The 25,356-nt window shown below is 35.6% G+C and overlaps 1 non-coding gene across 2 annotated transcripts in view; it reads right to left on the bottom strand.

Moving 5' to 3' along the window:
- Positions 1-25,356, bottom strand: part of LOC103225894 (uncharacterized) — a 110,015-nt gene that overhangs the window by 78,067 nt on the left and 6,592 nt on the right. For both annotated transcript variants that reach the window (XR_005240374.2, XR_005240375.2), the window contains exon 2: positions 5,503-5,612. This is a non-coding gene — a transcript (uncharacterized protein). The remainder of the gene's footprint in view (positions 1-5,502; positions 5,613-25,356) is intronic.

Here is a 25,356-nt window from a genome sequence, read left to right as displayed (position 1 = left end):
TCTTTTCTTTCTTTCCTTTCTTTCTTTCTTTCTTTCTTTCTTTCTTTCTTTCTTTCTTTCTTTCTCTCTCTCTCTCTCTCTCTCTCTTTCTCTCTTTCTTTCTTTCTTTCTTAGACTGAGTCTCACTCTGTCACCCTGGCTGGGGTGCAGTGGTGCAATCTCAGCTCACTGCAACCTCTGCCTCCCAGGTTCAAGTAATTATTCTGCCTTAGTCTCCCGAGTAGCTAGGACTACAGGTGCATGCCACCACGCCTGGCTAATTTTTGTATTTTTAGTAGAGACAGGCTTTCACCATGTTGGCCAGGATGGTCTTGATCTCTTGACCTCGTGATCCTCCTGCCTTGGCCTCCCAAACTGCTGGGATTACAGATGTGAGCTACTGAGACTGGCCTAGCTATGACATTTTAAAAGTACCCTCACTATTGGTAAAAGGGATAATAATTGATGTTGAACAAAAGTAATAAAAATCTGAGTAGGTTGATAACTCTTATGTGTGATCAATGGTCTTCAGCCAAAGACCACCAGAAACACACTTATAGTTGAACAAGTTAGGGTTATAACTTTTTGCAGTGAGAAAGAAGGGATAATATGGAGAATTATAGAACTTTACAGTAAGGGGGTGTTAGTAAGGACTTTGCTTAGGTGATCTGAAGGAGGGTCAAGCATTCTGGACACAGGCCCTAGCAAAGATTTCATGACAAAGATGCCAAAAGCAATTTCAACAAAAATTGACAAATGGGATTTAATTAAACCAGAGAGCTTCTGCACAGTAAAAGAAACTATCAACAGAGTAAACAGTCCACTCTGTGAGAATGAGAGTAAATATTTGCAAACTACGTATGTGACAAAGGTCTAATATCCAGTATCTTTAAGGAACTTAAACAAATTAACAGGCAAAAAGCAAACAACCTCATTAAAAAAGTGGGCAATGAACAGAACTTTTCAAAAGAAGACATATTCCTGGCCAATGAGCATATGAAAAAAATACTCAACACCATGAATCATTAGAAAAGTGGAAATCAAAACCACAATGAGATACTATTTTACACCAGTAAGAATGACTATTACTAAAAAGTCAAAAAATAGCAGATGCTGCCAAGGTTGTGGCGAAAAGGAACTCTTATACTCTGCTGTTAGGAATGTAAATTAGTTCAGCCATTCTGGAAAGCAGTGTGGCGATTTCTCAAAGAACTCAAAACAGAATTATCATTCAACTGAGCAATTCCATTACTGAGTACATAACCAAAGGAATATAATCAACCTATCATAAAGACACATGCATGCATATGTCCATCATAGCACTGTTCATAATAGCAAGGACATGGAATCAACCTAAATGCTCATTAGTGGTAGACTGGATAAAGAAAATGTGGTACATATACTCCATGGAAAATTATGCAGACATAAAAAGGAATGAGACCATTTCCTTTGCAGCAACATGGAAGAACTTGGAGGCCATCATCCTAAGTTAATTAATCCAAGAATAGAAAATGAAATATCATATGTTCTCATTTACAGGTGAGAGCTAAACATTGAGCACAAAGAAGGGAAGAACAGACACTGGGGCCTACTTGAGAGTGGACGGTAGGAGGAGGGAGAAGATCAAAAAACTATCTTTGAGGTACTATTCTTATTACCTGTATGATAAAACAATCCACATACCAAACCCCTGTGACACACAATTACCGATATAACAAACCTGCACATGTACCTGTGAACCTAAAATAAACCTTAAAAAGTAATAATGTTAAAAACGCAAATGAAAATATGAGTAACTTTTGACTTGAAATTATACTTTTGGCAAATTATCCTCAGGAAAACCATAGCATTTTTAAAAATAGCCAAATAAAATTTCAAAAACAAACTAAAAATCCAATAATAGAGCTACTGGTTAAATACCTAACAGAAGAGTCATTCTGTGAAACCACTACCTATTTATGATGGAGTTTAGAATATGCTACCTCATATAGCACCTTGGTATTTGAAGGAACAGCAGAAGCAAGAGGGTCACTTGCACCCCTTTTCCCACTCTGCTCCCCTGCAGCAGGCTGCAAAACTTACCTGACTTTCCTTCAAAGTGAGTAATAAGGCTCTCATTCCAAAAGGATCCTCTCTATACTTGGAGGAAAGGAATGTTCTCATGTCTGAAGGCACAGAGATGCCAAACAGAATCTGAACAAACGTGTCTTGCTGTTTCCCCCAGTTTTTTACTAGATTATACCCTTTTGTTCTCCAATCATATTTCTCCGTGGCTGACCAGAAAATACACAGATTTTTCTCGTTTATTTGGGTCTTCATTCCAAAAGGCATGAATGTGATTTTAATGTCATGTAAAACTTACATTAAATAAGTGTATATGTTTTTCTCTTGTTAACATGCCTAAAAGGTCTCAACTATGTACCTGGCAATGGGTGAGGAAAGAAGATATTGCTTTTCCAAATATGTGTGTGTGTGTGTGTATGTGTGTGTGTGTGAATGTGTACCAGATAAAAATTGAAAATATATACAGTAAAATGATAATGATAATCATCTGAATAGTAAGATGATTGTTGATGTTTACATTCTCCTTTATATACGAATTTTTCAAATTTTTCTGTTACAAATATATGTAAGACATGAAGACATCTTCCTCCAAAAAGAGTGCTCAGAAGCAATAAGTAATATGGGGAATAAATACAAAGAAAAAATCGTGTTCACTTTATTGACAATTTTATAAAAACCATTTCATTTTGAATTTGAGAGAATTACAGAGTTGACAAATCAGAGTACCCATTTCATATGGAATGTCATGAAGACTAAAAAAATGGGTAAAAAGCTTGATAGTGCCTGATACATAGTAGTAGAGTAGGCACCCAATCAATGAGCTCCAGTTGAACATTTTAGATGAGGATGACAATATCCACATTCTAGTGGGCAGGCTTTGGATTCCAGCTGCCTTCAGCATGTCCTTCAGCCTCTCTCAGCCTCAGTTTCCACATCTATAAATTAGGAGTAGGAAATATCTACATGTAGTTTGTCAGATACTTAAGAATTAAATTTTATAATGTATTCAAAGACTAATCCCTAAGGCTGAATGACTAAATAAAGTCTCGGAGAGAGCAAACCTGTACACCCCTGACAAAAAGCATGGTTGGGGGATGAAGACTGAGTGTAGTTGGGGTACACAGAATTAAGGGAGATGTTTTTAAGACAGGAGAAATTGATTACATGCATTCATTTTTTGAAGGAGACAGCAAAGAGCAAGAAAAGGAAGCCAAGAAAAAAAAAAAAAAAGGTAATTTGTGAAACAATATCCTTGATGAAATGGGAGTGGATGGAAATTAAAGCATAAGAAAGGTATTTACCTAAGTCATCTTTCCCTGTGATACAGGCGGTAAGGATGGGTATCAATATGGAAGACCCAAATATTTGGGAAAAGATTTTCACGGAGTATCCCATCTTGAGTAAGCTTCCACCTAAAACTCGTAGAACATTCATTTTTGACCCACATATTTATAAGCATCTGCCATCATTATTATTGTCACTTCCTGTTATCCATGATATATTAGAAAAGTATCCATATCCTTTTAGAAAGCATTTTTCTAAAAGGAAACTTAGAAAGATACTTCATGAAGCGGAAAAAAAAAAAAAAAAAAAAGGAAAGAAAGAAAGAAGGTCTTTGCTTGAGTAGTGCCTTATCCAAACACCTTACCCCAAAGTTATTTATATGTTCCAGCTACCTTCACACAATTAAGTCTCAGTAATTTGAATTCCCACTTCATATAAATACTGTTTAACACAAGGTATGTGCTTGTTCCCTGAACACTTTGAATTAACATCTTGAACACTAATTTTTTTAAGTTCCATAAAAGAAACATTTTTAAGGTGTTTTTGGCAGGTGCTTTGGCTAGCTTCACTGAATCTATTCATTAATACAAGACAGCATTTTACACTGGTTGCAGACAAAACTGAAGGTAAACCTTACTGGGTAAATATTCCTGTTTACTTGTCATAGTAAATTATTTTATTTATGGTTCAACTAGTTCACTATACACAATAGCTTTGTGTGGTAAATTAATAAATAACACATAAGAGCCAGGATAGATGGCAGGTAATGTGTTAATGACAATATAACACTGTGAATTCTTAAAGTGAATTATAATATAATCTAAGTATCTAGTGGCAATTATCATTTTCATCACCATCATCATTTTACTTTTATGTAGAATACAAGTTTCTTCTAGAAAATGCATATGAACATACTTCATATCTAGTAACTACTTTGGTATGTCCCCTATATGTCAAGGTTCTCCAGAGAAGCAGAACCAATAAGATGTGTATATGTTTGTGTGTGTGTGTGACAGTGTGTGTGTGGTGTGTGTGTGGTTTAGATCAGTGTTCTCTCCAGGCCTTCAACTGATTGAATAAGGCCCATGTACATTACAAAGAGCAATGTGCTTTACTCAAAATCCACAGATTTAAATGTTGCTATTATGCAGAAACACTCTCACAAAAGCATCCGGAATAAGGTTTGATCATATATTCGGGCTAAATGGCCCAGTCTCTACAATTCTCCTTAAATGTAATCAATTTTAGTGCAACAGTAAATTTGAACTTGATTTATATCCACCTGTGAGAAAGAGCTGAGTGAAATAAGTCACTAACAGAAAAGAACATGCCAAAAAAACTGTCAGGTACCCATCCCTGTCTCAATCACATCTGCTATGCCTAACAGATAAATCATGTGCAAGCCATGCTACCCCTGCCTGCTATTGATCTCAGCTTCACTCTCCAATGTCCACTCCTACTACGGAAAGACACACAATATTAGTTCACCTTCAGCCTTCAAAAATGCAGCAGGTAGTATTCTATCATATATTTATTTCTTCCATCTTCTCCCCTCCCCTCTTCTCTCTTCCTCTCCCTTCTTCTTGTTTGTGGTCTCCAAACTCACTTTGCCTATGCCTGAGAGTGAAAAACCCTTGCATTGCTTGCCACCACTGTCTTTGGTGACATATATTTGACATCTAATGCCTTACACAGTTGGGAGTAGGGTAAGGAAAACTAGCCTAGTCTGGCAAGGCAATAATAGTACCAAACTCATGACAATTTCTAGACAGGAGAATGCAGACAGTAAAATTTATATTTTTTACTTAATGAACAAGTACATTAACAAACATATGTTAATTTTACAATTTTAAAAAATATTTAATTAAAAAATTAGGCCACCTAGAGTAATTCAAATGAATAGGATATATACCTTGCATTTTTATGACATACATTTTATATAGAGTATTAGCAATGGCTTAAACAAGATAGACATTTATTCTCACATGAATTAAAGGCCCAAGCTAATATGGTAGCTGTGCTATACAAAATAATCAGAGTCAGCCTTCTTTTATCCAATGTTTTGCTCATCATGATTTTTAAATGGCTTACTACCACCTATCCAAATTCTGGATAATAGTAAAAAGGTAAAAGAGGAAGAAGCAGTATTTTCCTTTCCTTTAAGGTATTACATACAAGTGGCAGAGATTATGTCTTCCGACATCCTGTTGTCCAGTACACAAATTCACTTAGCTTGAAGGGAGACTGGGAACTATCTTCTTTAGTCCAGATGGCCTTTTGAGAAACTACATGAAAGGAGAAAAGAGAAGATGGGACATACATATGCAGCAGTATTGATCACATACCTAAACTTCAGTTTAATAATTATGTAGATGTATACATGTATACATGTGTACATGTGTACGTATACCTATGTAAATATTTAGAGGAAGAAGTAGGTAATGTTATTTATCAGTTAAAATTACTTAAAATTGTGACCATCCATCTGTTAACATGGTGATTTAATTTAACTCTGTGAATAAGACATTCTGGATTCATTTTGATTAAGGAAATTTCTCTTTGGATACAAAATAAACTGAGATTGATTCATTAGTTACATGAATAAAAAAATCTCTTCATAGATGAGTATCAGTTCTTGCCACAGTCATTCTTGTAACAAACCACCCTGCAACTGAGAAGCAAAAAATAACCACCATTGATTCTCCCTCATAAATCTGTGTGCTTACGAGAGGCTGGCTGATTTAGGCTGAGTTTTGCTCCAAATTATAAGTTAGATCCGGCCGGGCACGGTGGCTCAAACCTGTAATCCCAGCACTTTGGGAGGCCGAGACGGGCGGATCACGAGGTCAGGAGATCGAGACCATCCTGGCTAACACAGTGAAACCCCGTCTCTACTAAAAAATACAAAAAAAAACTAGCCGGGCGAGGTGGCGGGCGCCTGTAGTCCCAGCTACTTGGGAGGCTGAGGCAGGAGAATGGCGTAAATCTGGGAGGCAGAGCTTGCAGTGAGCTGAGACCCGGCCACTGCACTCCAGCCTGGGCGACAGGGCGAGACTCCATCTCAAAAATAAATAAATAAATAAATAAATAAGTTAGATCTCAGTTCTCTTGGTGTGTTTTTCTTGGACCAGTTGGACTAATCGGTTACCCAGGACATGTTTTGCACATGACAATAACAAGTCCGAGGGTAGGCTCAACTGTTGCGTTATTTTTCAGGCTTGTACTTGTGTCATGTCTGCTAATAGTCCATGGGCCATTGCAAGGCATATGTCTAAGTCCAAAATTAAGGGCTGAAATACTTCCTCTACCTTGACACATGACAAAGGTGTAGACATATGTTACTATTACAAGGAAGTAAAAACTGGGACAAGTCAGTCAATTGACTATAAGATCTTATTGAATCATTTCAGTGTGAATGTAATTTCACTTTGCATATTAGACTTAGTCCCTAAAATTAATTAATTTATTTGATACTTATTTAGCTACTATGGTATCAAGGCAGAGATGTTTTTTCCAAAATTTTTGAGATATTTCCAGCTGCATAGAAAGTTAGTCTGGTGAAAGATTACAACAAAGTAAAAAGCAATCTTAGTATATTGTGGTAAAATCAGTGATAAAGCTATGGAGAGAATAATTACAAAGATATGAGAAGAGGCATCTATTCCAGCCTAGAAAAAAAAAGAAAGAAAATCCAGAAGATTTTCTGAAAGGAATATTTTTAAAATGTCTCTAATTTTTGCTGGGGTGGGTTGGCATCACACTTTTGCCATTCTTCTTATGGAGCCAACAGCTGGCCAAGATTATTATTCTCGTGGTAATGGCAAACAGCTGGAGGGTAAGGATGCATTCACAAAAACACATTGTGTCTTATCTTCTAAAATCTTATTGGCTAAAGCAAGTCACATGATTGAGCTCAACATCAAAGTGTAATGAAGGAAGAGTATTTTCTTGTGTGTATGGGTGGAATTAAAAGGTTATATGGCAAATAATTTCACAAAGGGGTTAAAGCAAATAATTCAATCCACCATACAGGTGAAAAAATCACCAAAAACCTAATTTTCTATAAATATTGAACTATTTATTTACATTTCCAGTACATATATGCATATGTATATACATATATGTATACATATGTGTCATGTATACACAGGTTGGACATCCCTCATTCAAAGATTCAAAATCTCAAATGGTCCACAAATCAAAATTTTTGAGCGTCGACATGAGGCCACAAGTAAAAAACTTCACACTTGACTTCATGTGACATGTTACAAAAAACACAGTCATACAACACAAAGTTTATTCATCATCCCCAGGGGAGCAAATACTCTCCCAATTCCCTTCAGCCATGATATATCTTTTCTGTACATGCCCAGATTTCCTTATGCATGCATACCCACAAACAGTAATAAAATGGGAGGTGCCAACAGCAGGTTCCCATGATGCTCCACATGGGGCCAAGACTTACAAGCATTATTTACTGTGATCTTCTTTATTGTTTATAATTCTCTTCTAAGTGAAAATACTACTCAAATGTCAAAAAGACCCGTGGATAGACACATTGGTAGCAGTGATCCAAAAAAAAAAAAAAAAAAAGAGGAAGCATTTATGTTTCTCTATAGCACAGAAAATCAAGCTGTTAGAGAAATCAGATGGTGCTGGAAGTGTGAATATTCTTACAGAAGAGTATGGTATAGTAAGGATAACCATATATGACCTGAAGAGATAAAATAATAAATGCTTGAAGTTATGTGCTGAAAGTAGTGAACAGCAGCTAATAAAAAATAGAAAAGCACTGAATAAAGCTAAAAAATGAAGATTTCAGTTGTGTATTGAAATAGTGCATCTATCAGCATCACAGTGAACACAGGCCGCTTAATGTTATGCTGATCAAGAAACATGCAAAAATTCATTACGATTACCTGAAAATTGAAGAGAACTGTGAATATGCAAGAGGCTGGTTGAATAAATTTAAGAAAATATATGACATTACATTTTTAAAGATTTCTAGAGATAAACTCTCTGTTGATCACAAAACAGCAAAGAAATTCAATTCATTAATAAGGTTGCCAAGGTCACTGCTGATGAAAATCTAATGCCAGAACATGTCTAGAATGCTCAGGAAACAACCCTGTTCTAACATTATTACCCCAGAAAGATGGTGGCACCAACTGATGAGACGGCCCCTATAGGAATTCAGGATGCCAAGGACAGAATAACTGCTAGGGTGTGCTATTATAGCAGATGTGCATATAGGTAGACTTGCGTGATAGGCAAAAGCTTTTGTCCTCGCTGCTTTCAAGGAGTGAATTTCTTGCCAGTCCATTATTATGCTAACAAAAATGCATAGATCAACAGAAATATCTTTTCTGATTGGTTTCACAAACATTTTGTACTAGTGGTTCATGCTCACTGTAGGGATGCTGGACTAAATGGCAACTGCAAGATTTTGCTATTCCTTGACAATTGTTCTGCTCATCCTCCAGCTAAAACTTTCATCAAAATAATATTCATGTCATGTATTTTCTTTCAAAGGTGACTTCATTAATTCAGCCATGACACCAGGGTCTACATAGATCAATGAACAGTAAATGCAAAAGCACTTTCTTGAACAACATGCTAGCAGCAGTGAAAAGAGGGCTGGAAAAGTTTTTGATAGACTTTAGCATGAAGGATGTCTTATATTCTGTTGCTAATGCTTGGAAAATAGTAACTAAAGACAGTTGTGCATGCCAGGCACAACCTCTGGCCTGTGACTACGTTCAATGACGATCATGAACTAGGTGGTGACTTTGAAGTACTTCCATGTCACGTGAAAAAGAAAATCTAACTTCCTTACATATGCAAAAAAATACAGCATCAGAGTCTGACAGTAAGCTGGAAGAAGTGGATATTGAAGATATTTTGAACACTGATAAAGTGGCTCCAATTGTTTATTGATTGACTGATGGTGAAGTAGCCAAAACGATTCTGAATCAAGGTGATCATGATAATAGTAACAATGAAGATAAGGTTAACACTACAGAAAAAGTACCTACAGACATCATTATAAAAATGTGTATGGGCTTGTTGAAGGACTAGAGAAGCATACAGTCATAACAGAAAAAAAAATGATGTCAGTTTATAAAATAAAAACGGGATATCTAAAGCAAAAAACACTGTTAATGAGGCAGATGTGTCTGAAGAAAAAGCCCTCATCCCAAAGACTCACTTCTTGGTCTCTCATCTGCTTCTAATATTTTTTCTCAACTTAGAAAAAATACAGTATACAGTAACCTATTAATCAAAATGCAGAATTGTCGGTAGAGACTGAAAGCCTGCAATTGTTTGTTGCTGCTGTTGTTTAATAGCTGATACAGGTATTCTGCTGATGCTACTGTGCTCCTTAGTTACCTTGAACATATTACTTTTTTTTTTCTTTACTGTATTAATGGTATGCCTTTATTTTTTACTATTAAGTATCTATGTGAAAATAAGTGTAAGAAAACAATTGTTTATTGGTAGCACATAAATTCAGAGTCAAGGATAATCGTGATGGCAACCAACCACAGATTGTCCACATGGGTGACTGAGATAGTGACACCTTTGTTTTCTGATGGCACAGTGTATATAAAGTTTACGCACAAAACTATTAAAAATATTATATAAAATTGCTCTCAGTTATATGTATAAAGTATATATGAAATATAAATAAATGTTATAAACTTTGGTCCCATCCCCAGGAGGCTTCATTATGTATATACAAATATTACCAAATCAGAAAATAATCTAAAATCTGAAACACTTCTGGCCCCAAACATTTTGGATAAGAGATACTCAACTTGTGTGTGTATATATATACACATATCTTATATACTCCAAACCAGTGAGGTAGATACATATCTATTTTGTATCTATAACAGTGTAAGTACACAAGAGAAAAGAAATTAAGATAGCAGGTAACAGTGGACAAAAGTAGTACTTGATTCGTGAGTATTTACTTTTCTGATATGTACTTTTAACATGAAAGAAAAAATACAACACATGAACATACTTAAAGCACACTTGGACAGGGTAAATTAAGATGCAAATTGTTTTTTTTTTTGTTTCACCATCTTTTGTACTAACTCTGTGTTTATTTAGAATTTTCTAATTGGAAAAGCCCTAATGAGATGATTCTCAGGCTCTCTTTGGTTTTTACTTAGCAGAAGTGAAGATTTTCAATAATTTTTTGTCTTCTTCTTCTTTTATTCAGATGTTCTTGATTCTAATGACTGTAGTTCTAATTAGTTCTAGTTGAAGACATTCAACTAGAAAGTTGTCTCCTTTTATTAAAATGTTCTTGATTCTTATGACTGTAGCTCTAATTAGCTCTAGTTCTATTTCTTTTGTAATAAATTGTATCTACTATAAAAAAGTACAGTTGGACAAGTCAATGAAGATTTTCAACATTGTTGTTGTTAGGTATTCTATAAAAGTATCTGCCAGCAATATTCTTAAATTGAAACATTTTATGTGAAAATTGGATATGATTACTTAATAATAATGAATATGTAAATCCAAACGTGACTGAATATACTTAGTGTCAAATTTAACTATAAACTTTAGTTTTCAAAAACATTTTAAATTTTATAACAAAACAGTAACAACCAAGCATTATTAAATTAAGGCAAAGTTGATTTATTCATTACAACAATAGTAGCTAATATACACTGAACTCTAATGGGGCACTTTACATAAATTATTTCATTACATTCTCACAGAACTTCATTAGCTCACCATTATATTATTTACATTTTGCAGATGAGGTTCAGAGGAATAAAGTAATCTCTTAGTATCACAAACTAATAATAAGAGTTTTTTCTTACCCATTTATACTATCTGTAGCTTCATGTATTAACCATACATATATATCTGTTTTTCTTTATCAAATATTTTAAATAATCCTGATTTTTATACTAAATTATAATACTAAATTCTTATACAAAATTATGATTGTTTTATTCATTTATTCAATAGATATTAATTGAGCAGGTACAGTGTGCAAGACCTTTTTTAAGGATGAGGACAAAGACATACATAAGGAAGGCATGTTCCAATGCCTTCATAAATCTTCCAGCCTCATATGTTTAACAAACACTGACTGACTGGATGGCTTACTAACGAAAATGGGCCTGCCCATCATTCTTCAAATTTCCATTTCTAGTGTTTGCTTGAAATCCACAAAACAGAGGCTTTTAGAATTGTTCATAAACTAAATATGTGAATTTAAATAAATAACCAATTAAATCACTTATAAATAAATCAATCAGTAAGGATTATTTTGATTTCAAGTGACAGGAAACTCAACAAAGTTGGAGGACAGAGAAAAAAAAAAAAAAAAAAAAAAAGACACTGGCTATCATATGGGTAAAGTTATTCCCAGGACAGAAAGTAAACTTGACCATAATACATTTTCAGGCTCTACTCCCTTCAGAGACTCTGATCTTAGGCCATCTTCTCTCCTTTAGCAAAATATCTTGCTACTTTCAAAATACTGGTCATTTCAAGTCCAGTGTTGAAGAGAGGATCTGTCTTGGAATTTTCACCACAGAAGCCCTGAAGTGTACTTTGATTGGATCAGCAGTCCTGATCACTACCAGATCATGACTACTTCAAGCCAATATGAGTTTAGCCTTGAAGTAAGGTGAGGTAACCCAATTCAAACTGTGTTTGAGAAATGGTAGGGTAGGGAGAAGTTCTGCATATATGGGATAAGCTTTATTGCATTACTTTTTATTTTTTTTACGTTTATTTGCACTGCTCAGAGACTTTTGCCAATTATTTATTTTTCTTTCTAGGTTGTATTTTATATAGGATAGGCTGCTAGTTTGTTTAATTTTAGGTAATTGTGGTGTTACTGAATAACTATACTGACCAAAATCTTTTATTTAGCAAATATTGACCAGATGCTAGCCTTACATTGGTTAAGTATGCCATAAAAATTACCAAGAATAGTATAAGATATTGTTTTTGTTCATAAGATATAGCTATTCTCTGACTTAATTAAACACAATAAACAATCTAGCTAAGATTATCTAAAACTTGCTATCTAAAAATAGTTAAAGCTTTTTAAATCTTGACAGAAGCAGAAGAAAGCTTTAAATTTGTGGGATGTTGTTTCATTATTTTCTGAATGTAGAAATAATTTAATAAGCCTTTGGTTAAAAAAAGTAAAGCAAAGATCCTAATTTGGGATAAAAAATGTAAAAAGATGAAGAGTTACCTATTTTGTATAGTGTTGTAAATACTTTCTTTACCGTACGAGAAGTTGCATTAATGTTGCTTGCTTCTTTTATAAGAATAAATCTTAGTTAAATTTAGATTAAGACAATGTCTCTCAAAAGTACTCATTTTGCAGAGATATGATATCTGTCTCCTTTGTCTGCCTATCCTTCTTCAAAGAGTTACACACAGGAATAAATCAAAACAAGACACTAGATAAAAGTGAGAAGGTAAAATTTGAGCTTAAGCAAATGGAGAGATTCTTTGGGAGCAGGACTGAGGTTGCTGGAGCCCAACTTGGATTATTCAGCTGTAATTCCCTCACAGGGTATTCTTCCACATTGGGAAATTTACCAGTGTAGAATGATACTGTGTCCTAGTGGGTATACCTTGTTGGATATTCCCTGGTGGTGCTTTTTAGAACAAGACCTATTCATATTAATAGGAGTCAAGGTTTTTCCAAAGGCAGTTGGCATTCCAACTGTCATTGGAAGGAAGGAAATTCGTGATGGAAAGTAGGGATTTGGAATTGAGACTTGAACATCTAGGAAAATAAACTTTCTCAAAGGCATTCCTTTTTAATAAGAAGCGAATTCTATAAGCAGAAAGTAAAGAGAGAAGGGGCCAATGGGTTACCCATGTAACACCAAAAAGGACTTAACTATAAACTCTGGGAGTATTCATACCTAGTTTCAAGCTTTATTTTTAAAGATGTATTGAAACTTTCTTCTATTATTTCCCGTGTTTAATACATTACTGTTAAATGCTGAGGTAAAGGAGGGAGAAAATTAAGGAATGAACCCACATCCATATTTGAAACACGATTGCTACACCCACCAAAAAGTGGCAGAAGAGGGGAATGTAAAGCAAGAAAAGTAGGGAACTAAAATGGCAATCAGCAACCCACACAAATTTGTAGGACATATAAGCATTTGGGGGTAACTTGGTGACATTAGAAGTGAAGATCATTTTGCAGACTAAGCCTTCTGAAATCATACAGAAGAGAAATTTAGATTACTTCTGAAGAAGTATAAATCCATAGGTAGATACAACAATATAATGTCACAGGAGGTACAGATACATAGATGCACAGTGTTAGGCAATGTCAGAATCCTATAAAACATGATTTAAAAGAACAACATACAATCACACAAAAAAGTTAACTAAACATTGCTAACCATTACAAACCAATATGAATGGTAATGCTGAGTTCAATTTTTACAAATATATATGAATAATATAGGAAGAGAAACGAGTAGAAGGAATTATACTAAGTTGTTAGAAGATTATCAGTAGCTGTTAGGGTTACATTTTTTTCTTTTGTGAATCAGTACAGAATTTCAACAATAACTATGTATTACCTTTTGTTAACAGTAATGTATAATTTCAACTAAGTTATAATCATAATATAAAAAGTGAGACAGTGACAAAATCTCAGATATTTGCAGGATAATATATAGTTAAAAAATGTACCTTGGATAATGCCTTCTCATTATATTAGATGATGTCATTAATACCCTCTCAAGTTGGATATAAAATAAATTTATGAGTCAGATTTGAAAGGGAAGTTGGAAATGGGGTAGGAAAAATAAAGAAGAAGTAGAAGTCAATGCAAGTCTCCTACAAGTCTTCCATAATACAGGAAATCATTGTCAATAAATGTTTACTTGTACATTGAATCATTTAACCTGAGAGAGTCTATCAGTATGTTTGAATCCCTGACAACATTGCTAATGGTAGCATCTCAGCTATGTTTGGGTTAACTTGGAAAAATATCAATGCCAGAATAAATTAATATTTATTTTAAGACATTCTAAAAAGTAGAATAAAGTAACAGATAATCACTTTAAAAATTTTTACCATAAGTTCCAGGATACATGTGCAGAATGTGCAGGTTTGTTAAATAGGCATATATGTGCCATGGTGGTTTGCTGTACCTACCAACCCATCAACTAGGTTTTAAACCCCACATGCATTAGATATTTGTCTTAATGCTCTTCCTCCCTTGCCCCCCACCCCCCGACAGGCCCCAGTGTGCGATGTTCCCCTCCTTGTGTCCATGTGTTCTCGTTATTCAGCTCCCACTTATGAGTGAGAACATGTGGTGTTTGGTTTTCTGTTCCTGTGTTAGTTTGCTGAGAACGATGGTTTCCAGCTTCAATCATGTTCCCACAAAGGACATGAACTCATTATTTTTTACGGCTGCATAGTATCCCATGGTGTATTTGTGCCACATTTTCTTTATCCAGTCTATCACTGATGGACATTTGGGTTGGTTCCAAGTCTTTGCTATTGTAAATAGTGTTGCAGTAAGCATACGTGTACATGTGTCCTTATAGTAGAATGATTTATAATCCTTTGGTTATATACCCAGCAATGGGATTGCTAGGTCAAATGGTATTTCTGGTTCAAAATCCTTGAGGAATTGTCACACTGTCTTCCACAATGATTGAACTAGTTTACACTCCCAACAATAGTGTAAACGCGTTCCTATTTCTCCACATCCTTGCCAGCATCTGTTGTTTCCTGCGTTTTTAATGATCACCATTCTAACTAGTGTGAGATGGTATCTCATTGTGGTTTTTATTTGCATTTCTCTAATGACTAGTGATGAGGAGCTTCTTTTCATATGTTATTTGGCCATATAAATGTCTTTTTTTGAGAAGTGTCTGTTCATATCATTCACCCACTTTTTGATGGGGTTGTTTGTTTTTTTTTCCTGTAAATTTAAGTTCCTCGTAGATTCTAGATATTAGACCTCTGTTATATGGATATATCGCAAAAATTTTCTCCCATTCTGTAGGTTGCCTGTTCACTCTGATTACAGTTTCTTTTGTTGTGCAGAAGCTCTTTAGTTTAATTAGATCATATTTGTCAATTTTAGCCTTTGTGGCCATTATTTTTGGTATTTTAGTCATGAAGTCTTTGCTCATGCCTATGTCCTGAATGGTACAGCCTAGGTTTTCCTCTAGGGCTTTTATGGTTTTAGGTTTTACCTGTAAGTCTTTAATACAACTTGAGTTAATTTGTGTAAAAGGTGTAAGGAAGGGGTCCAGTTTCTGTTTTCTGCATATGGCTAGCCAGTTTTCCCAGCACCATTTATTAAACAGGGAATCCTTTCCTCATTGCTTGTTTTTGTCAGGTTCATTGAAGTCAGATGGTTGTAGATGTGTGGTGTTATTTCTGAGGCCTCTGTTCTGTTCCATTGGTGTATATATCTATTTTGGTACCAGTACCATGCTGTTTTGGTTACTGTGGACTTTTAATATAGTTTGAAGTCAGGTAGTGTGATGCCTACAGCTTTGTGGTAAAGCAATCAATGCAATAAGAATAGCTAACTATCCTTAATATACATGCACCCAATACAAGAGTACCCAGATTCATAAAATAAGTTCTTAGAGACCTACAGAGAGACTTAGACTCCCACACAATAATAGTGGGAGACTTTAACACTCCACTGTCAATATTAGACAGATTGAGACAGAAAATTAATAAGGATATTCAGGGCTGAACTCAATTCTGGACCAGTGGGCCTAATAGGCATCTACAGAGCTCTCCATCTCAGATCAACGGAACATACATTCTTCTCAGCACAACATAGCACTTATTCTAAAATTGATCATATAATTGGAAGTAAAACACTCCTCAGCAAATGCAAAAGAATAAGAATCATAACAGTCTCTCAGACCACAGTGCAATCAAATTAGAACTCAGGATTAAGAAACTCACTCACAACCACACAACTACATGGAAAGTGAACAACCTGCTCCTGAATGACTACTGAGTAAATAATGAAATGAAGGCAGAAATAAAGAAGTTCTTTGAAACCAATGAGAACAAAGATATAACATACCAGAATCTCTGGGACACAGCTAAAGCAGCGTTAAGAGGGAAATTTACAGCACTGAATGACCACATCAGAAAATGGGAAGGATCTAAAATCGACACCCTAATATCACAATTTTTTTTTTTCTTTTTTTTTTGAGACAGAGTCTCGCTCTGTTGCCCAGGCTGGAGTGCAGTGGCTGGATCTCAGCTCACTGCAAGCTCCGCCTCCCGGGTTCACACCATTCTCCTGCCTCAGTCTCCCGAGTAGCTGGGACTACAGGCGCCTGCAACCTCGTCCGGCTAGTTTTTTGTATTTTTTTAGTAGAGACGGCGTTTCACCCTGTTAGCCAGGATGGTCTCGATCTCCTGACCTCATGATCCACCCGTCTCGGCCTCCCAAAGTGCTGGGATTACAGGTTTTAGCCACCGTGCCCGGCCCTAATGTCACAATGAAAGGAACTAGAGAAGCAAGAGCAAACAAATTCAAAAGATGGCAGAAAACAAGTAACAACTAAGAACAGGGCAGAACTGAAGGAGATGGAGACACAAAAACCCTTCAAAAAATCATTGAATCCAGGAGTTGATTTTTTGAAAAGGTTAACAAAATAGACCACTAGCAAGACTAATAAAGAAGAAAAGAGAGAAGAATAACATAGACACAATAAAAAATGATAAAGGAGATATCACCACTGATCCCACAGAAACACAAACTACAATCAGAGAATACTATGAACACCTCTACACAAAATAAAACTAGAAAATCTAGAAGAAATGGATAAATTCCTGGATACATACACCCTCCCAAGACTAAACCAGGAATAAGTCAAATCTCTGAATAGACCAATAACAGGTTCTGAAATTGATGCAGTAACGAATAGCCTACCAACTAAAAAAGCCCAGGACCAGACGGATTCACAGCCAAATTCTACCAGAGGTACAAAGAGGAGCTGGTACCATTCCTTCTGAAACTATTCCGAACAATAGAAAAAGAGGGGCTCCTCCCTAACTCATTTTATGAGGCCAGCATCATCATGATACCAAAACCTGACAGAGACACAACAAAAAAAGAAAATGTCAGGACAATATTCATGGTGAACAGCGATGCGAAAATCCTCAATAAAATACCAGCAGACTGAATCCAGCAGCACATCTAAAAGCTTATCATCACGATCAAGTTGGCTTCATCCCTGGGATTGAAGGCTGGTTCAACATATGCAAATCAATAAACGTAATCCATCACATAAACAGAACCAATGTCAAAAACCACATGATTATCTCAACAGCTGCAGAAAAGATCTTTGATAAAAGTCAACACTGTATCATGCTAGAAACTCTCAATAAACCAGGTATTGATGGAATATATCTCAATAAGAGCTATTTGTGACATATCCATAGCCAGCATCATACTGAATGAACAAAAGCTGGAATCATTCCCTTTGAAAATGGGCACAATAGGATGCCCTCTCTCACAACTCCTATTCAACATAGTATTGGAAGTTCTGGCCAGGGCAATCAGGCAACAGAAAGAAATGAAGGGTATTCAAATAGGAAGAGAGAAAGTCAAATTGTCTCTGTTTACAGATGACATAATTATATATTTAGAAAACCTCATCGTTGGCCGGGCATCGTAGCTCGCATCAGTAATCCCAGCACTTTGGGAGGCCTAGATGGGCAGATCATGAGGTCAGGAGATTGATACCATCCTGGCTAATATGGTGAAACCCTGTCTCTACTAAAAATACAAAAAAATAGCTAGGCATGGTGTCACGTGCCTGTAGTCCCAGTTACTTGGGAGACTGAGGCAGGAAAATCGCTTGAACCCGGGAGGCGGAGGTTGCAGTGATCTGAGATCACATCACTGTACTCCAGCCTGGGTGACAGAGTAAGATTCTTTCAAAAAAAAAAAAAGAAAACTCAACCTAAAACCTCCTTAAGCTGATAAGCAACTTCAGCAAAGTCTCAGGATACAAAATCAATGTGAAAAAATCATAAGCATTCCTATACACCAATAATAGACAAGCAGAGAGCCAAATCATGAGTGAACTCCCATTCTTAATTACTACAAAGAGAATAAAATACCTAGGAATACACCTTACAAGGAACATGAAGGACTTCTTCAAGGAGAAATACAAACCACTGCTCAAGGAAATTAGAGAGGACACAAACAAATGGAAAATAATTCCATGTTCCTGGATAGAAAGAGTCAATATAGTTAAAATGGTCATACTGCTCAAAGTAATTTGTAGATTCAATAGTATTCCCATCAAGCTACCATTGACTTTCTTCATAGAATTAGAAAAAAAACTACTTCAAATTTCATATGGAACAAAAAAAAAGGGCCCGTATAGCCAAGATAATCACTTTTCTTAATAAGAAGATGTACTAATGTATGAATGTTTGTATCCTGCCCAAAATTCTTATGTTGAAATCTTACCTCCCAAGGTGATAGATAATATTGGGAGATGCGGCTTTTGGGGTTGTGATTAAGTGGTGAGTGGATTAATGCTCTTATGAAAGAGGCCCTAGAGAGCTGCCTTGCCCCTTCTGCCATGTGATGACATAGTGAGATGGCATCATCTTTAAATCAGGAAATGGTAAAACTCAGCAGATGTCAAGTCTGCTGGTGCCTCAATCTTGGACTTCTAAGGCTCCAGAACAGTAAGAAATAAATTTCTGTTGTTTATAAGTTACCTAGTTTATGGTATTTTGTTACACCAGTTCAAATGGACCAAGACAAGAGGAAAAGAGGGAAAAAGTATTTTAGCAGTTGTAAGAAAAATAACCACATTTCTTTTACTCTATGACACATCAAGGCACAGAAAAAAATATTAAAAAATAGTTAATTTTTTAGCTCTATTTTATTCAGTAGTTAACTTTCAAAAAGAAAATAAGGATTCTTTGTAAATATTGCTGTACAAAAAAAATCAGCACCATATTAAAGGTACTATTATTTATGTTTGCTTACATGCCCACAATTTTAATGTATTTTGGTAAATTTAACTTGTCAAAGCATATATGTACATTTAACCAATTCTAAGAAATTTATATTTATAAAGATAAATGTAATAATTCAATAAGACGATCATTTAAAGATTGATTATCTAATTTATAGTTTACTTAACACTCTTTTTTGTTCCTTTATACCAGAAGCTTTTTGATAATTTTGCTAAATAAAGGTGAAGTTGGACAGGTACAATAGCATTGAGCCTAACAGTTTCTTTTTCCAAGATGGTACATTGAGAGTTTAAAAGAATCAAAAGGGACATATACTTCACATCGATATAGGGTGGCTAGTAATCAGAAAAAAAGACAAAGTTCTTGCTCAAAAAGGTTAGCTTATGTCTTAGCCAAAATCAAAACATATTTTGGAACCGGCAGGTAAAAAGTATGATTTTGAAAGACGTGGGAAACATATGTTGATAAAGAATACATTAAGAGACCTTTTTAAACATTGCTTTTTAAATAGAAACATGTGAATATAGTAACAAAGGGTCAATGGCATGACAGTAATGCTAAAATGCATCACTATACAAAAGATGAGATTCCTGGGAGGGTAGAGTACCTAATGAAATGAAAAAGAATAAAATATAGGAAACTATTATTTTTAAGTAAATGTTTATCATCCTACCGGTCTATAAAAACACATACACAAAATTTTCCCCTATTTAGGGCTACTCTTCAGTTTCTGGTCTTAAAACATTTTGCCTTGGCTAGGACAAACTTGCCATCTAGCGACAACGACTGGTAACTACAGAATATGAAAATAGGCCCGGTGCACTCAAACATACGTGCACGCATGATCTCAAAACTGAAATCAGCTTTTTATAAAAGAGTTCAAAGAATATTTATAGAGCACATATTATGAACTGTGGCTTGAAGATAAAGTTATGGATAAAAATTAATATAGCTCCCAAAAGTCTAGTGAAGAAGATAGATAATATTCAAATAATCACCAATTAAATGTAAAAATAACAAATATAACAACTTCTATAGCACTCTGTGCCACATTAATTCACCTGATACTCATAAACCTGTGAGGTATACATATTATTATCTCTATGTTATATATTTGAACATTGAGGAAGATAGATTAAGTAACTTCTCCTAGGTCACATAACAGAGCAGGTATATAAGTCTCAGATATTTTGACACTCGAATCTGTGATTTAGCCACTTCTGAATATAAAACTGAAAGTCTAATAGTGTGATAAACACGAGCAAGGTAACTATATGACTGGATAACTTTCATTCATTCATTTATTCATCTGTTTATTCATTCATTCAAAAAGCACTTATTGCATACCCATAATGTGCCAGGTACTACTTTTGGCAGGTGAACAAAGTAGCAAACATGACAAAAACTCTTACCTCATAGAGTTTCTAACACACGCATGCGCGCGCACACACACACTTACACACACACATTAGTATATATTTCTAGGCTGCTATTTTGCAAGAAATTAATAAGGCAAGGTTAAGTTATTAGTGTTGGCTAGGTGAGGAGAAATGCTATTTCCAGAGATGGCATGAAAGTCCTCTCTGAGGAAAGCACAGCTGCATAAAAACTGAATAAACATAAGGGATATGAGCATCTGGAAGAGGAATGTTAGAGAGATAAAGGACATTTGAAGAGATTCGTTTTTTTGATTTTACACCCCCACTACCGCTGCTGCAAGAATGACTAATGGGGAGTGCTCATGAAGCAGAGAAATAGGACATAAGACGATAGAAATACCAAGAAAGGCTTTATATGGCAAGAGGAGGACTGTAGGTCTTATTGTAACTGTGACGGGAAGCCAATTAAAGGTTGCAAACAGGAAAGTAATGTGATGTAATTTATGTTTTTAAAAATCACATGAGCTATTGTGAGGAAAACAGACTGTAAAGTGCCTAGAATGGAAGCAAGGAAACTAATCTAGAGTCTATTGGAACATTCCAGGTAAGAGAAAATTATGAAGACATATGATGAAATCTAAAAGTCAACCAAATTACATTTTCCAATAATTATAATAAAAAGGAAACTATATGGGTCATAACAAGCCAAAGAGTTTACTGAAAATCAAGTGAAAGGTCACATTTCGATGAGAATCAAGAAAATCATTAGCTGTGTGGCATATGCAGCACATTTGAGTATAGAAAGACAAAAATATGTGGGTGTCTTTAAGAAAGTATAGTTTACCTTCCATGTAGCATAAGGTGAATGTAAGGGTGAAACATAAAGAGTCAACTAGATAGAGGGATTTAAAGGATTCAGGAGATAAAATTTAGGCTCTGCTTTATTTTATTTCTTTACTTTCTTAAGCAGCATTCAGCCCTATAACAACTCAGTTACATGCTGGTTTTCATCTACCGTGATATACGTCTTTTTAACACCTTTGAGAGTGTTGGGCACAGAAAATGTTATTTAGGCATGACTAATAAATCTGCTCAAAGACCACCAGACTATGACACATCTATGGTCTGACAAAGGTAAGTTTATCATTTTGCAGCAGTAAAAAAAGACTACACAATTGATGGGGCATTTTGGCAAAACAGATGAAGGAAGAGTCAGCATTCTGATTCATTTAAGAGTAAGGTAGGCTTTAAATAAAATTCAAATGAACAGTTCTTTGACAGGCTGAAAGAACAGCCTGGCTGTATTAGCATCAAGCCTGGACTAAGAAGTGGGTATAGGGTTCTCTTTCTTTGAACACTACAAAGTTAAGATGACTGTAGAATCTTCTATCTGAAAAACATTATCTGCAGCTTTGCTCCTGGGTGGAAAATTGAGGCTGCTTCTCTGTGTTAAAGTACCCACATAGCTTAGCTCCTCAGGCAATAGTGGGGTGTTCCTGTCTCACTAACATAATTTCAAAAAGCAAACTTTCTGATAGTTTGTAACTTTTACAGAACTAAGTTTTTCAATGCTGTCATTGGAATTAATTAACAAAAGAAATCATTTTATGCTTTTACACCATATAGCTTTTAATAAATTTTATTAAAGTTTAATTTTAATACCTTGGTTTTGCTGTGAGTCAGGAGCATGCCTGTGTTGTGACTGAATAAGGAGGAGAGCAGAGGAACTTAGAGAGTGAAGTGAGGGAGAAATTGTCATTTGGTTAGGCCACTTGGAGGTTAGTACTAAGAAGTATGAGATTTTCTGGAAAATAATTGACATCTAGACCAGCAAATCACTGTACGAGGTAGCTGGACTCTCTATGCATATAGGCCCCACTCAAGAGGTTTATCTGTTGGGGTGAATGACTCAAAGGGGTTAGAGACAGGAACTGAAGAAGAATCATAAGTGGTCAACCAGTAAGTATATTACTGATATCATGAAACTATATGGCATAAATGCTACAGGGCCCTCAAAAGGACAACTACGGTGACCTGCCTTGATAGGACATCAACAGCAAAGACAGAATTACTTTTCCTAGTGGATTCTAAAGCAGAAACACAAAGAGATGAAGAAAATGAAAGAAAAGACTACATCATCTTCCCCACCGTAAGTTCCCTGAGCTTAGAGAAGGGTGTATATTTAGAAGTGAGATTAGTATTAAAAACTGAACTGAAAGAGAATCTTAATTATAAATAATAGATTGTTTTAAGATAAAAATAAATAGGAATGCCAAGGGTGATTGCAGAGGAAGGAGATCCAATAAAGCATGGTGAAGTTGTAAAATAGTTTGTCTTCGGATTTTCTTTTGGTAGCCCCATTAGGTCCAGCTAATTCAACCTTTCAGCATCTGTATACAGATGCTTTTATTTCTATAAGATAGATCTGAAAAGCAGAATTACTGGATCAAAAAGTATGTTAACATTTGCCCAAATAAATACTAAGATTTACTTTTCTAAATGCCTGTGACAGACATTTGCCCTCAGGTACACACCAACATTAAATTTTATAGCTATGTATAACATTTTCTAGTTTGAGAATTGAGAATTGGTATATTCTTGTGGGGTCTAATTGGCATTCCCATTACCACTAGTAAGGTTAAACACCTTTCCATATGTTAATGGGCCATTCAGGTTTCCTTTTTGTAAAATCACCTGTTTATATTCTTTAAATATATTTGTCTATTAATTTGTCTCTCTTTTTCAAATTTTTTGGTAACAGCTGTATTTTCTGACACTTCAGCATTTGTCTGTAATTTAGTTTTTACCTGAGAGAAGATAATCCAGCATTGTCATGTTACAGAAAAACAACTACTTATGCCAATACCATTTATCAGCTGAAACATTTTCTCTAGGCATCTTCTGAAATGTATAGTACATTTTAATTTTTTGATTGACTAATGTATTTTAATGCTGCTGATAAAGACACACCTGATACTGGGAAGAAAAAGAGGTTTAACAGACTTACAGTTCCTCATAGCTGGGGAGTCCCCACAATCATAGCAGAAAGCAAGGAGGAACAAGTCATATCTTACATGGATGGCAGCAGGCAAAGTGAGAGTGCTTGTGCAGGGAAACTGTTTTTTTAAAAATCATCAGATCTCATGAGACTTATTCACTATCACAAGAATAGCATGGGAAAAACTCACCTCCATGATTCCATTACCTCCCACCCGGTTCCTCCCACAAAATGTGGGAATTGTGGGAGTTACAATTCAAGATGAGATTTGGGTAAGGACACAGCCAAACCATATCAACTAATAAATACTTAAATGTATCGGGAGAACCCACTCCTGATGGTTGCATGGGTTCTTTTCTATTTCTTAAGTGACTCAGCTGGGTTGAGAAATAAAGGGAAAAAGCACAAGAGAGAGAAATTTAAAGCTGGGTGTCCAGGAGAGACATCACATGTCAGCAGGATCCGTGATGTTCCCCGAGCCATAAAACCAGCAAGTTTTTATTAGCAATTTTCAAAAGGGGAGGGAGTGCACAAATAGGGTGTAGGTCACAGAGATCACATACTTCACAAGGTAATAAAATATCACAAAGCAAATGGAGGCAGGGCAAGATCACAGGACCACTGGATGGGGCAAAATTACAATTGTTAATGAAGTTTCAGGCACGCATTGTCATTGATAACATCTTATCAGGAAACGGAGTTTGAGAGCAGACAACCTGTCTGACAAAAATTTATTAGGTGGAAATTTTCCTCGTCCTAAAAGCCTGGGAGCGCTACAGGAGATCGGGGCTTATTTCATCCCTTCGACTTCAACTGTAAAAGGTGGCCCGCCTTAAGAGGGCCGTCTATAAACATACTCTCAGGGCGCATTCTCTTTCTCAGGGATGTTCCTTGCTGAGAAAAAGAATTCAGCAATATTTCTCCTATTTGCTTTTGGAAGAGGAGAAATATGGCTCTGTTCTGTCTGGCTCACCGGCAGCCAGAAGTCTTATCTCTGGAGTTCCCTGAACATTGCTGTTATCCTGTTCTTTTTTTGAGATGCCCAGATTTCATATTTTCAAACACACATGCTATAAAAACAATTTGTGCAGTTAACACAATCATCACAGGGTCCTGAGGTGACATATATCCTCCTCAGCTTATGAAGAAGATGATGAGATTAAGAGATTAAAGTAAAGACAGGCATAGGAAATCACAAGGGTATTGATTGGGGAAGTGATAAGTGTCCATGAAATCTTCACAATTTATGTTCAGAGATTGCAGTAAATACAGGCGTAAGAAATTATAAAAGTATTAATTTGGGGAACTAATAAATGTCCATGAAATCTTCACAATTTATGTTCTTCTGCCATGGCTTCAGCCGGTACCTCTGTTCAGGGTCCCTGACTTCCCACAACATAAATGTATAGGTTTATATTAAGAAAAATAGCCTTCCAGGTTGCATACATTAAAAAAAAAAAAAAATGTGCTATCCAAATGGATTCCAAATTATAAATGGAGTTAAGAAAGTATTTTAGAACAGGAATATTTTTTGGGTGCTATTTCTCTATCTTCTCTAGGTTCCATCTCAGAACAGCAGATACAAGCAAGTTATATCCCAGTAGAAAAGGCTGATTTCCCCTGCAATAG

Source organism: Chlorocebus sabaeus, chromosome 20 (assembly GCF_047675955.1).
Source record: "Chlorocebus sabaeus isolate Y175 chromosome 20, mChlSab1.0.hap1, whole genome shotgun sequence".
Lineage (NCBI taxonomy): Eukaryota > Metazoa > Chordata > Mammalia > Primates > Cercopithecidae > Chlorocebus > Chlorocebus sabaeus.
This window is presented reverse-complemented; position numbering and strand designations above follow the sequence as displayed.